We start from the raw sequence: 14,707 nt of genomic DNA on the forward strand, positions 1-14,707 counted from the left end.
CCTGAATTTCAACTATACTATAAGGCTACAATAACCAAAACAGCGTGACACTGGCATGAAAAGAGACACATAGATCAATGGAACAGAATAGAGAACCCAGAAAAAAGTCACACACCTATAGCTATCTGATCTTTGACAAAGTCAACAAAAATTAGCAATGGAGAAAGAACTCCCTATTTAATAAATAGTGCTGTGATATTTACCTACCTAGCCATATACAGAAAAATACTATATCCCTACCTTTACAATAATGAAAATTTAACTCAAGATGTATTAAAGATTTAAAGTAACATCTAAAAATATAAGAACGAAAGAAATCTAGGAAACTCTATTCTGGACATCTGCCTTGGGAAAGAATTTATGACTATGTCCTCAAAAGCAATTGCAACAAAAAACAAAAATTGACAAATTGGACCTAATTAAACTAAACATCTTCTGCACAGCAAAAGAAACCATAAACAGAATAAATAGACAACCTAAATAATGGGAGAAAATATCCACAAACTCTGCACCCAATGAAATACAAATATCCAGAATCTGTAAAGAACTTAAACAGTAATAATAATATAATAATTTAATAAAATAATTACATAATAATAATTTCATTAAAATGTGGGCAAAAAAAATGAACAGATGCTTCTCAAAACAAGAAATACAAATGGTCAACAAACTTGAAAAAAAGCTCAACATCGCTAATCATCAGAGAAATGCAAATCAAAACCACAAGGTATCATCTCACACCAGTCAGTATAACTATCATTACAAAGTTAAGAAACAACAGATGATAGCAAGTCTGCAGAGAAAAGGGAGCAATTATACACTGTTGGTGGAAATGTAAATTAGTTCAGCCACTGTGAAAATCAGTTTGTAAACTTCTCAAAGAACTTAAAAAAGAATCACCATTTGACCTAGCAATTCAACTATTATCCAGAAGAAAACAAATCATTCTACCCAAAGAAACACACATTAGCATGTTCACTGTAGCACTATTCACAATAGCAAAGACATGTAATCTATCTAGGTGTCCATAAATTACAGATTGGATAAAGAAAATGTGATGCATAGACACCATGAAATATCTGCAGTGATAAAAATAAACAAAATCCTGTCTTCACAGTAACATGAGATGCAGCTGGAGGCCACTATCCAAAGCAAATTATTGGAACAGAATAGTTCTGTTCTCACTTATAAGTGGGCGCTAAATATTTGGTAACTATACACATAAAGATGGCAACAATAGACACTGGGGACTATGAGAGGGTGAAATGAGGGAAGAGGACAAAGGTTGAAAAACTAACTACTGAGTACTCTGCTCAATAGTTGAGTGATAATATCACTTGTGCTTCAAATCTCAGCATCACTCAATGTACCCATCTAACATACCTCTACAAGCACCCTTTGAATTGAAAATAAAACTTGAAATTATTTTTAAAAACTCATTTTTTTCTTAGTTAACGAGAATACACATTTATCACTTTTAGTGATTTTTTCACTGAATCAGTTTTGATATTGTGGCTTTTATCTTTAAATGTCATTGATTTATCTTCTTTTTATCATCTTTTGTTATTGTTCTGCCTGCTTTATGCTTAAATCACTTTTTGTTTCCTAGTTTCCAATGGAGGAATCTTATATTGCAGACTAGAACCTTCTTATTTTCCAATATGTGCATTCAAAGTCATAAATTTCTTTCTAAGTACCATTTTTACTGAATCACACAGATTTTTGATAAATTGCAATTTTATTTTTACTTAGTTAAAAATATTTTAAAATTTGTTGTTGAAACCTATTTACCCATGTATTGTTTAGAAGTGTCTTATTTAATCTCCAAATTAATGAGAACTTTTCAGCTATCTTTCTGTTATTGATTCCCATTTAAACTCTGTTATATATGACAACATACCTCTTCTCATTTCTATTATTTCAAATTTATTAGGATGTATTTTATGGGTGAATGTTCCATGAGAGTTTGACAATTTTTATACAGTTCCTAGATGGAGTATTTGATAAATGTCAATTAGACAAAGTCAGTTGAAAATGCTGTCCAAGTCAAATATATCCTGATAGTCTGTCTTTTTTATCTATCAAATACTAAAAGAGGGATACTGAAGTTGACAGCTTTAATGGTGCATTTAAAAAAATTTCTTGCCATGCTCTCAGTTTTTGGCTTATATATCTTCACAATCTGTTATTAGATGCATGCATGAAAAAGATTGTTGTATATTCTTAGAGAGCATTCCTTTATCATATAATGCCTGTTCATTTCTCATAAATTTTCTTTATTTGAAGGCTGCTTTGTCTGAAATTAATATATCTAATATAGAAGTATATTGATTAGTTTTAGCAAAGTATACATTTCTGTATTTACTTTAATGTAGCTATGGCTTTGTATTTAACTTTGGTGAGGGATGACATAAAGTTGGCTGCTGATTTTATATTAATTTCTGAGAATCTATTTTTATTGTTTAGACCATTCCCATTGAAAGTGATTATTTATATAGTTGGATTGGCATTTATGATAACTGTAACTGTTTTTTTTTTTTCTTGTACTTGTTCCTTTTCTTGTCCCTTTTTCTTCCTTCTATGGTTTTAATTGAACATTTAGTATGGTTTCATTTTATTACCTCTATTAACTTATCAATTATATCTATTTTAAAAATTATTTTAGTTATTGCCCTAGACTTTGATACTCACAAACACATACACACACAAATATATAATATATATATATGTTTATGTATATCTGTGTGTGTATATATATATATGTATATAAAGAGAGAGAGAGACAGAGAGAGAAAGGGAGAGAAAGTCAGTCTTATTCTGTCACCCAGGCTAGAATGTAATGGTGCAATCATGACTCGCTATAACCTAGAACTCCTGGGCCCAAGCAATCCTCCCTCCTCAGGCTCCTGTGTAGCTGGTACTATAGATGCACACCACTATGTTCAATATTTTTTTTTTTTTTTTAGTGACAGGGTCTCACTATGTTGTCCAGACTAGTCTGGAACACCTGACCTCAAGCAATCCTCCTGCATCAGCCTCCCAACTTGTTGGGAGTACAGGCATGAGCTACCACACCTGCAAGTTTTAACAAATCTATGTCTACTTAAAATAACACTGTACTGCTTTACGCTGAGTGTAGGTAACAGAACAGAGTATTCCCAAATCTTCACTCTCAGTTTCTTATGAAAGTTCTGTCATTCATTTCACTTATCCATGTGCTATAAACCACCTATGTGCTTTGCTGTTATTACTTTAAACACACATTTATCTTTTGAATCAATAAAGAATAAGAAAAATAAGATGTCTTAGTTTATCTTCTTTGACTTCTTCTCTGATGCTGTTCTCTTTTATGCAGATTCAGAATTCTGATCTATATCATTTTCCTTCTTGTAAAATATATTTTATTTAATATCTCTTGTAAAGCAGGTCTGCTAGAGATGAGTCCTCTTCTGTGAGCTGAGATTTGTGGGCTGAAACTAATGATATATCTCCTGATTTAAGAAAGTAAAGTAAATTCAACATTCTCCTTAACAGATAAAGAAAACCCACAATCTCAAAATATTTAGAATAAAACAGTGTGATCCACAAATCACCTGGCATTCAAAAGACCAGGGAAATATCAACTTTCAAGGAAATAGAAAATCAAGAGATGCCAACCATGACACAGATGTTGGAGTAATCAAGGACTTTTAGTAAACCACTCTAATATGTTCCAATAAGTAAGAATGGACATTTTTATAATAAATGGAAAATTAGAAATTCTCTGCAAAGAAATAAATAATTAATGAAAAATCAAACTGAAAATTTAGAACTAAAACATACAATAGCAAAAAGTTAGGATACATATTGAATGGACTCAACAGGCTCATGGAGATGGAAGATTAAACACCAATAAACTTAATGATTGATCAATTAAAAAACCATTTGCAACAAGAGAAAAAAATATTGATGATAAATAAACACATTTGTTCAGCAACTTATGGAACAATACTAAGATCTAATATTTTTATCATCAAAAGCCCTAAAGGATAACAATGATAGAAAGCAGGAGTGGTTATGTTGATATCAAACAACGTAAATTATATAATAAGGAAAACTACCAACAGTGAACTGGGACATTATGTAGGGCAAAAGGGTGAATTCATCAAGAAGACATAATAGTCCTAAATGTTTATGTGTCTAATAATAGAAATTCAAAATACATTAAGAAAAAACATACGGAATTGAAAGGAGAAATAGACTAATCCAAAATTATAATTGGAGTTTTCAACCGTCTTTTCTCACTAATGATAGAACAAGTATATTAAATGAAAAAAATGGTAAAAAATAATAAGCTGAATATCACAAGAAAAAAATGGATCTAATAGATATTGATCACTCCACTATCAACGTCAGACTACATCTTTATTTTGAGTATATATGAAATATTCACCAAGATAAACCTATTTTGGGGCATAAAAAACTTTAACACATTTAAAATAATTAAAATTATACAAAGTATATTCTACGACCAATATGGATTCAAACTAGAAATCAATAATAGAAAACCAACTAGACAATCTAAAAATAATTTTTGAAAATTAATCAATACATTTCCAAACAGTCCATGAGTCAAAGAGAACATCTGAAAAGTATTTGGAAAATGTTTTGAACTGAATAGGAAATATAACCTATCTTAGTTTTACCTTTTACCTAAAATAGTTTTCAGAACTTTTACAATATTAAATTTACATGTTATAAAAGAAAAGCAGAAAAGTTTTAAAAATCTAATATTCTACCTTACTAATTTGAAAAACAAGAGAAAAATAAAATCAATAGAAACAGAATTTTAAAAATTACAAAGATCAGAAGTAAATGTAATTGAAAACAGAATAATAATAGAGAAAATGTATGACACCAGAAGCTCCTTTAAAAAAAAATCAATAAAATATAATTCTACAAAGCTTGGAAAAAGAGAGAAGAGAAATTACCAATATCATCAATAAAATAGAGCATGTAACTACATAATCAGAGATACTTAAGAAATAATAGGGCACACTATGAAAAACTTGATGTCTATAAATTTGATCATTTAGACAAAGTAGCCCAATATCTCAAAACACACAAACTATAAGCAACTAAGGAAAAATAGATAACCTATACTTTCAAAAATCAAAACACAAAATTAATTAATTTCATACTTTTAAAGCTTTCCAAAAAAGAAAATCTCTAGGGCCAGATTATTTCTCTGGTGAACTTTACTAAAAATGTAAAAGAAGATGTAGTAAAAATTCCATACAATTTCCTCCAGAAAACAGATTATATAATATTTTCCAAATTATTTATGATGCTAGCATTACCTTAATAACAAAACCAGGCAAAGACATAGCAAGAAATGAAAACCGTAGATAAATATGTCTCATGAATATACATACACAAATTCTTTTCAAAATATAAGTATACCCAGTAATAAAAATACAGAGTTTATTTTAAAAATGAAAGAAAAAAATTAGTAGATAAAATCCACCACATTAAAGAACTAAAGAAGAGCAATTACACGATCACCTTAACTAAAGGATTTCTTAAAATTTAACATTGAATCATGCTTAAAATTCTTAGCCAATTAAAAATGGAAGGGGAGTTCATTAAGTTGAAAAAGGTTAAAATTGTTATCTACTAAAATTAATAGATAACAAAAACTTAATGACAAAAGGCTGAATATTTTTCTGTAAGATTCAGGTCAAGGTAAGTATGTTGATTCTAATCATTGTTATTCAAATTCCTATGGGAAGTTTCATCCAGTGCAATAAGACAAGGAAAAAGAAAGGCAAAAGTTATACACATTGGAAAAGGAAAACATAAATATATCCTTTTTCACAGATGACATGATGTCTTTGTAGAAAAAGTTAAAGAATTTACTCATGTACATATATACACACATGTACACACAAGAATACCTAGATTGTGGAAGGCTATCAAAACATTATGCTAAGTTAAACAAACCAAAGGAATGCATACTGTGTGCTTCCATTGCCATGACATTATAGAAAAGAAAAAACAACAGAATGGTGTTTCCAGGAATTAGGATTGGGGGAACTGTGTACCTACAAAGTGGTAACAGAAAGGAATTTTGAGGTATTATGGCACCTGGTATCTAGATTTTGACAATGGTATTCATTATATGACTCTATACATGAGCCACAACTCATAATAATGTGAACTAAAATTTTACTGTATCTAATGAATAATTTTTAAATGAAGAGGTGATGAATGAAAATAATTGATGTGAGAGTCGTTAATACTGAGCATAGAGAAATAAGATTAAATAGACACATAATAGAAATCACTGATTTAAAAAAAAGTAGGGAAACAAAATAAAAACTAAAAGCGGTAATTTAAGAAAACATTGCACAAACTTATGTGTATATATTGATATATATATTTTTGAAATTATATATTGAGAAAACAACGTGGTATAATAAAATTTCTGGGAAAATAAACCTCAACTTAGTACAAAAATCACCAAAACATATTCTAGTAAAATTACTAAATTTTAAGAAAAAGTTAATATAAAAAACATTTGGATACCTAGAAAACGAAAGCATGTAATTTATAAGGAAAATAAAATTAGAATACTATTAGTATTTTTTTACAATTTTATGTAATTAAAAAATGAATGGCATATTAAGTCATGATAAAAGAAAATGTGAGTCAACGATACTGTATTCAATAAAACTCTCAAGTAAAAAAGGTACTAAATGTTATCAGCATTAAGAAACAAGGAGAATATTGTTCCAGTGGGCATGTTTTAACGAAATCTCCAGAAGAATGAGCTTTAGACAACGAAAATACCTACAGAGATATTGACATAAGATTTGGTTGTGAGCAAAAAATATATAGTTATCTGTAGAACTAAGAGTAATTATGGGCTAAGGGGGAGACTATAATTCTAAAGACCATATGTTCTGAAAATATAGAAAAAAATGTAGAGAGAATTAAAAGTGTATACACAAAACCAGTTTTAATGGATTTTGTAATAATATTGGTGGTAGTATTATTATTTTTGAATCTGTGTTCCTAATATGTCATAAATCAAATGAATAATTCCAGCATTGTTTAATTCTATCATCTCTGTTTTTGAAAATCAGGATGTTTTTCAAGGATGGATTCTTCTAGTGTGGAATAATAGAGACATAAATATAATTTAAAATTTTAAAATAATTCTGTAGTCTGAAATGTAAACACATGAGGTAGTTTATGTGATATTTTATATATATACTATATATACATATCATTTACATATATGATGGTATATTTATATCAATCCATTAGTAATGATCATCCTTAGTGTCCAGATTATGGCCTTTAAATACCATTTCTTACTGTAAGAAAGCAGGGATTATTGGAGAAACAGCTAATTCCCAGCCTGGAGTTGGAAATATACAAGATAAGCCTTTTATACTTTGTAATAGTAAATAGCAAGGATGATATCAAAAACTATTGGGATCATGTCAAATGGACCCAGGTACCACCTAAAAAGGCTCTCATCAGCCAAACATGGGAATATGCATACTTCAATAATTACAATACTCACAGTGGAATGAAACCCATAAAATATATTTAAATTCATGATTTCATAATAACATTTTTGTAAACTGATCACCTCCAAAGGGTGATAGGGAACTAATTCATTATCTTAGAAAATGGTAAGAAAAGGGAAATAAGAATTTATCCTCTCTTTTCTATAATAACTTGTAGCACTGATTAACCCATGAATAGATGAGGGAATTTGTCTGCTGATAAAAGCATCAAAACTTAGAAACTGAAATGAAAAAATTAGCATATGCCCATTTTGCAACTCCCATTTAATAAATAGATACAGGGTTTAATCGTTAATGGTTGCTAAGTTCATAAAAAGAGAGACAATCAGATGTCATGTGCCTCACATTGGCTTGCCAAGCACTACCTATAGTTTTGCCAACAAAGTCTAATCTTAATCTGATCCTTCATCTGGACCCAGCTGCCAATTTGATGTAACTATAAAGGACTTGTTGAAAGGAATAAAAGGGAAATCCATAGAATAAAGGAAACTTTAAAAACTATTAAAATTAGCAATATGAGAAAGATACAGTATATTGTCTGTCAAGCACATTTCAGTTGTAAATCTATAAAAATGCAAGGAAAAGATAGACCATAAATATCAGAACAATAGTTATGCTTGAAGGAGAAAGACCACCGTAATTGGGAACAGACACATGACAGGTATTTCAGAGGTGGCTGGAAAGGTTATAATTCTTGACCAGAACAATTTGCTTTATAACAACTTACTCAGCTATGTTTTGAGTGTTTAAAAAATATTTTTTATTTTACTTTAAAATAAAAATGTTTAAAAAATGATTCCAAGGTACTTACCCTCAAAAGACAAAGTAAAATTCTGGTTATATGCATTTTAAAAAGTTAGTATTCATTTGAAACTGAATATTTTGAATGTAGAGTCAAAGGACATTTTATTAACAAGTAAATTTGTGAGCACTTGCTTTGGGCCAGGCACTGTGCTATAAATTCTCTTTGTGCATCATGTTCATTTCCTATTCTCAGCATTATTAGACCGCACTTTACACATGCTGATGCAGAACTGGGTGCAGGCAGACAGGATGACCTACCCCTAATTACACAATGATTTAATTGACAGAGTCAAGACCTACCCAGGTTGTTGGATTCCAAACCCTATGGTATAATTCATTTCACTATACAAACTCCTTTTTTGAGTCTGAGAGGGCCTTGACTTACAGAGGATACAGATTTAGTTCATGAATACCAGAATACTCCCTTCAACACACTTCAATAGAATGAGTTTTTGGTACTATGCCAAAACATAATACCAAAGTGTTGCCTCTCATTTTTATTTATTGAAACTACCACTGCCCATTTTTCTAGAAACCCCAAAACCTTTAGCACACAGAAACACAACAAATGTTGAATTATGGAGCATAGTCAATATTCCTGGATTATTTTATTCAGAAAATTAATTATTTTCAAGTTGATATTTCCGGAAATTATTATATTTGTGTTTGGTTTGACATAACTGTAGATTTTTCACCTGCTCTCTCGTGAAGTCTGGGCCAGAGGAAAAAAGCCCAAACATTTTATCAAAGTGACAAGACAATGATCCACCATGTATCTTGGCTGCAAAAATATGTTATTAGATTCAATTTATCATGAAAAATTGCTAGATTGTGAGAAGGCTGAAATGGCAGCATGGCGAGAGTACAGCTCTTCAGTACTAATTATCTTAAGAGTTGACCTTCCAGGTCACCCCAAACCCTGTATTAATTCAGGAGGAGAGTGTAGATGGCCAGCTCAGAGACATCAGAAAATTCAGACGTCAAAATAGAAAAGGGTTCAGCTTAACTCCTGCAAGACTACATGAACAGACCCACATTACAAAGATATTTAAAGCCTCAACAATCTTATTCCAAGCTGTCTTGCAATCTTGCTTATCATCTCTCTCTGTACCAATTTCCCTGCCTTACAATGATACTACTACTCCTACCAGAAGTTTTCCTTTTTTCTATCTCTTGTTGCTGTTTCAGACCTTAAGAAAGCCCTCTTTTTCCCAGCCACTTGCTGGGTGAATAATCGTTCCTCCTGGTCAGCCTCATCTTGTGGTCTTTCTCCTTAAGGGATCCAAAGGTCTTTCTCTAAACAACTGAACCAGATTGTTCTCCCCCATAATGCTGTAGCACTTATTGTCCATGCCACATGTTTAACACTTAATGTATACATTTTGAATGTGGCAGTTGAATTTATCCCTCTTATCTCTCTAATTTACTAATTAAAAGTTGAATTTATCTCTCTCCCTAGGGTAGCAATTTTTATGTAGAAGTAAGCATAAGTGAAATAGTTGGCTGATTCTTTCATTGATTGTATTCCAAATGCCATTTTGTCTTCCTTTCTTTGCTATCTACAGGCTGCTTTTCTTCCAACTTTAATCACAGGATGTGCCTGGAAGGCAGCACAGGTAAATTAGGCGGCACAGGTAAATTGCGTTCATGCATTGAATCGTATTCCCTCACAATTCAAATGTTGAAGCCCTAACACCCAGTACTCCAGAATGTGACTGTATTTGGACATAAAACCTTTAAGGAGATCAATAAGTTAACCAGGATAGTAGGCCCTAATCCAATCTGACTAGTGTCCTTATAAAAAGAGAAAATTTGGCACAAAAAAGGACACCAGTGATGTGTGCAACACGTGGACACAAGGAGAAGGTGGCCAATTCAAGCCAAGGAAAGAAACCTCATATCAAACAAGTGCTGCTGACACCTTGATGTTGGACTTCCAGCCTCCAGAACTGTGAAAAAATAAATTTCTGTTAAGTCACTCAGCCTACAGTATTATATTATGGTAATCCTAGCAAACTAAGACTTTGGAAATTTTTTAAAAAATGTTCTAAGCTAAAGTGGGAATCTTTGACTTTGGTAATTAAGGTGACACAGAGGGTATCCAAGGGAAAACCACTTTCATCTCTTTGTTTTATTTTAAGCCATGCAAATCAAGGGACAAAAAAACAAAAAGTTTGCAAAGAGACAGAGAGCAAAGAATGAAGCAGGTGTTAGGAGAAGCAGAAATGGGTATCATAGAGTAGGGAGAAAGAAGCTCCTTGGTTCCAAACCTTAGTGAATAGATCAAACTTCCTTACCCTGTATTCAATAAGAGAGTGCTTGACTTAGGAACTCTCCTTTCTGTGGGAGCTAATTTGAATATTTTCTTTGTACTTACAATGAATAGCCTGGGCTAAGATATCCACTGAGACAGAGGTGGCAAAGAAGTTAACACTGATGTGTGTATGAAACTTCAGTACTTGTTTAATTTGCAATCTAGTATATGATTTAACCCTAAATACTAATTTTCAGTTGAAAGTATATTGCTTTATTGATCCCTGGATTATCTACAAGGAGCAGAAATCCCTATTTACAGTGGCTAAATTATGAAGATTTGTTTATCTCACATTATAGAAAGTCAAGAGGGATATGGCTGCTGGAATGTCTTGGCAGCTCATTGTCAGGGTGGATTTGCCTGGGCATTTCTCTTATATTCACTACCGCTTGTTGCAACATGACTGCCCTCAGTGTCCAACATCATGTTTATGTTCAATGGAAAAAGAGGGTCGAGTGAAAGAAGAAAGGCCATGCCAGCTCCATCTGTCCCTTTTTATGCCTGATGGGCCAGACCTGGCTCACAAATGCACTGCTATCTTCAAGAGGGGATAGGGAAACCATCCAGCATCTGTAGTTGGAGGGAAAAAGAGAGACTGGTATGGAATAGACTTTAGGTAGTTCAATCAATAGAATTTTATTAATATAAATTTTAGTACACTGTGAACTTCTAAGCAATCTGTAAATATTTAAGTGTGTTTGTATTTGCAGCTTTTGGAAATATGAATTACCAAATTTGCTATTTTCAAAAGCTGGTGACACACACACACACACACCACACTTACATTTGCTAAATTTCAATTACCAAAAATTTGCGACACTGAATGAGAGATGACAAGGGGCCGAAGAGCTGGCATGAATCATCATTTCTTCCCTTGCTTTTCCCACTCTATGGTCTCTCCTGCTGTTGGAATCACCATTTATCTTCAGAAGATTTTTTTTCCTGAAATTCCAGTTTGAGTTTTTCTCTTAGGATCACTGTTGACCCTCATTGTCAGATTTAGGTACCAGTTAGTGTACTATGTAACTATACAATGTGTGATTCACTCTCACTCTCTCTGAAAAGCAGAAAAATCAGCACACCTTAAATCACTCCCCCCTCCAGGCATACAAAGAGAATCTCTATTTCAGATTGTGTTAGCATGAGTCTTGTAGTTGACATTGTTTTGTTCTTTTTTCGTTCAAAAATCAATATAAGTTTAAATCCTATATCATAGTATTATTTGTGATAATATCTGTCATAGATTACCAGTATAGCTTTTCATTATTATCCTTTAATGCCAAGTGCTTGTGTGGGAAAGTGGCTGTCCTATATCTGATAGCACCAAAGCTTCTTGGTGCTGGGAGTTACCACAGCAAGCCCTACCTTGTTTGCAGCTGCCTGTAGTTTCCATACTCTCTTTCAGTTCTCATTCTTTGCATCTTCTGTCTTCAATTGGAGGAACAATCTTCCCTTTCTGCTTTATATGGACTGCTCAGTATTTACCTCCATGCCCTTGAAGGCCTTCCTCATTCCCAGTGGTGTGATGAAGTCAACCCATTCTCACTCATGAGAACCCATGAAAAATTTTTAGGGATTTTGTGACCCTATTGTTATCATTAAGCACAGCCATAATTAACTTAAAATTAAGTAAACTCTCTTGTAAACCATGATCAAAATACTAAAAATTCATTACTTCCTATTTTAACATGCTTTACTGTTGTCTGTGCTCTTGGGATTGACATCTACTGTGTTTGCATGTTGTAAATACGTCACCTGTGTGTGGGCTAATGTGCGTCTCTTCCCAGCTCATTATGCAGAGATATCATGGTGAAAGAATGAAACTAGCCAAGGTGAAAGATATTGGCAAATCCTAAAAGTCAGAGTTTGATTGTTTTGTTGATGGAGAAAATATTAAAATGCAGAATAAACTTAAAAGTGTGTCATGTCTCTCAGTAGAACAAAAAACCGAAAAACATATTCTTCCAGTATTATTCTGTTATTCAATTTTCTCACATCATTGATGAATGAGTAAAGTTCAGATGTATATCTTTCTTGTTCCACTTTCATTCTACTCATTATCATAAATGAAGATACCAAACAACGTCCATATCTTAACTACACTAGTTTATTAATTGCAGTGATAGGTTTGATAAGGATCCAAGAGTCAGCAATAATCAACAGGAGTCTGAGCATCAATGGGCTATAAGAAATTTATGTTAAAGAATATTATATAGTTTATTATTTTGTTAAATTTTTGTTATACGTCTTTTACATTAATAAGATTTATAGTAAATGTATGCTTGTATATAAATACATACCTTTTTTTTTACACAGATAGTTGCTTGGGAAACATTTACAAGCATATCACTGATCATTCCCACCATTTCAGGTCGGGGATTTCTTTTCTGGGTGTTTGTTTTACCCAATACAAGGTTACCATACCCTACTTTGATGAGTAATTAATTATTTGTGACTTCCACCAGGTTTTGAACCCCTAGAAGAGAGAAATTGTGCCTCCTATCTTTATATTATTATTATTATTATTATTATTATACTTTAAGTTCTCGGGTACATGTGCACAACGTGCAGGTTTGTTACATATGTATACTTGTACCATGTTGGTGTGCTGCACCCATCAACTCGTCAGCACCCATCAACTCGTCATTCACATCAGGTATAACTCCCAATGCCATCCCTCCCATCTCCCCACTCCCCATAATAGGCCCCGGTGTGCAATGTTCCCCTTCCAGAGTCCAAGTGATCTCATTGTTCAGTTCCCACCTATGAGTGAGAACATGCGGTGTTTGGTTTTCTGTTCTTGCGATAGTTTGCTGAGAATGATGGTTTCCAGCTGCATCCATGTCCCTACAAAGGACAAGAACTCATCCTTTTTTATGACTACATAATATTCCATGGTGTATATGTGCCACGTTTTCTTGTATCTTTATATTCTTACACCTAATGTAAGGACTTAAATAAATACCATGAATAAATGGATCCCTGTTTCTAGCATATGGGTGCAGAAATTAATTATCAGGAAATTAGGTCATTGCCTACTATTACACAGCCAGTTGCAGAGCTAGCATTTGAATGAGGGTGTGAGGTAAAGTTGCTCATTTTTGAGTAGTAAAACAAAGGTCTGCAGGATCAAAATTCCATTTTTCTGTAACAGTTTGACATGGAGGCAAGGGCACTGTTTCTAACTACTAGAATTTATACTGATAGCTAGCAAATTGAGAGAGCAGAAATGAGGAATTTGATTGAGTTGGGGCTTGGAAAATGATACCCAAAATACAGCACTTTGACATACTGAACTAAAGGGGCAGCCTCAAGGTCTCTGTGATCTTTCTTCACTTGTGTCTTTCAAAACTTTTTCTCTCCCAACACACAGAATGAGGCTGTTCACCGAAGTTCCATTATCTACTTAGAAACTGGACCACCCAAAAGAAACACAATTGTCTTTCATCTCTTCCCGGAAATTCCCTTAACCAGAGAAGATTAAAACCCATATCACAGAGGAACAGACTAAAAATTAAATATCACATCTAGAGCCCAGATGGACTTTGTCTCCAACTATTGTTTGTTCTCATGTCCCGTGATAATTATTCAATTCCCAAAGAGAATTATGTACTAATCATTGTCTAAACATTGGGACTATTCATTCCCCCTAAAAAATTATTTACTTCTATGTCCACCCTCATCTACCCATCCCCAGATTATATACGCATCTGTGCCCCATGGGGTTACTGAGCAATTATTCTGCGATTCTCCATGCTATGCATGTCATAATAAAGTTCTATGTCTTTTTCTTCTATTAGTCTACCTTTTGTCAGTTTCTTTTCAGCAAACCTTCAAAGGATAAAGTGGGAAGCTTTCCCTCTGCCCCTACAACTATACTTGAATACCTTGCTAAAGCCTCTGTAATCACAGGAGACAAACACGTAAGATCGGCGTCAAGCAGCTGAGAAGAGGAAAAAGCATACTTGCTTAGAAATAACAAACTGTGTGGTTCACAGCATGTTGGGAA

The 14,707-nt window shown here is 32.9% G+C and overlaps 1 long non-coding RNA gene across 6 annotated transcripts in view; it reads left to right on the forward strand.

Annotated features, from left to right (window-relative positions):
- Positions 1-14,707, forward strand: part of LOC105499189 (uncharacterized) — a 136,824-nt gene that overhangs the window by 94,091 nt on the left and 28,026 nt on the right. For 5 of the 6 annotated variants that reach the window (XR_011616936.1, XR_011616934.1, XR_011616932.1 and 2 more), the window contains one exon: positions 13,015-13,069. The exons of the other annotated variant lie outside the window; for it this stretch is intronic. This is a non-coding gene — a long non-coding RNA (uncharacterized lncRNA). The remainder of the gene's footprint in view (positions 1-13,014; positions 13,070-14,707) is intronic. 6 annotated transcript variants of the gene reach the window in all.

This window comes from Macaca nemestrina, chromosome 19 (assembly GCF_043159975.1).
Source record: "Macaca nemestrina isolate mMacNem1 chromosome 19, mMacNem.hap1, whole genome shotgun sequence".
NCBI lineage: Eukaryota > Metazoa > Chordata > Mammalia > Primates > Cercopithecidae > Macaca > Macaca nemestrina.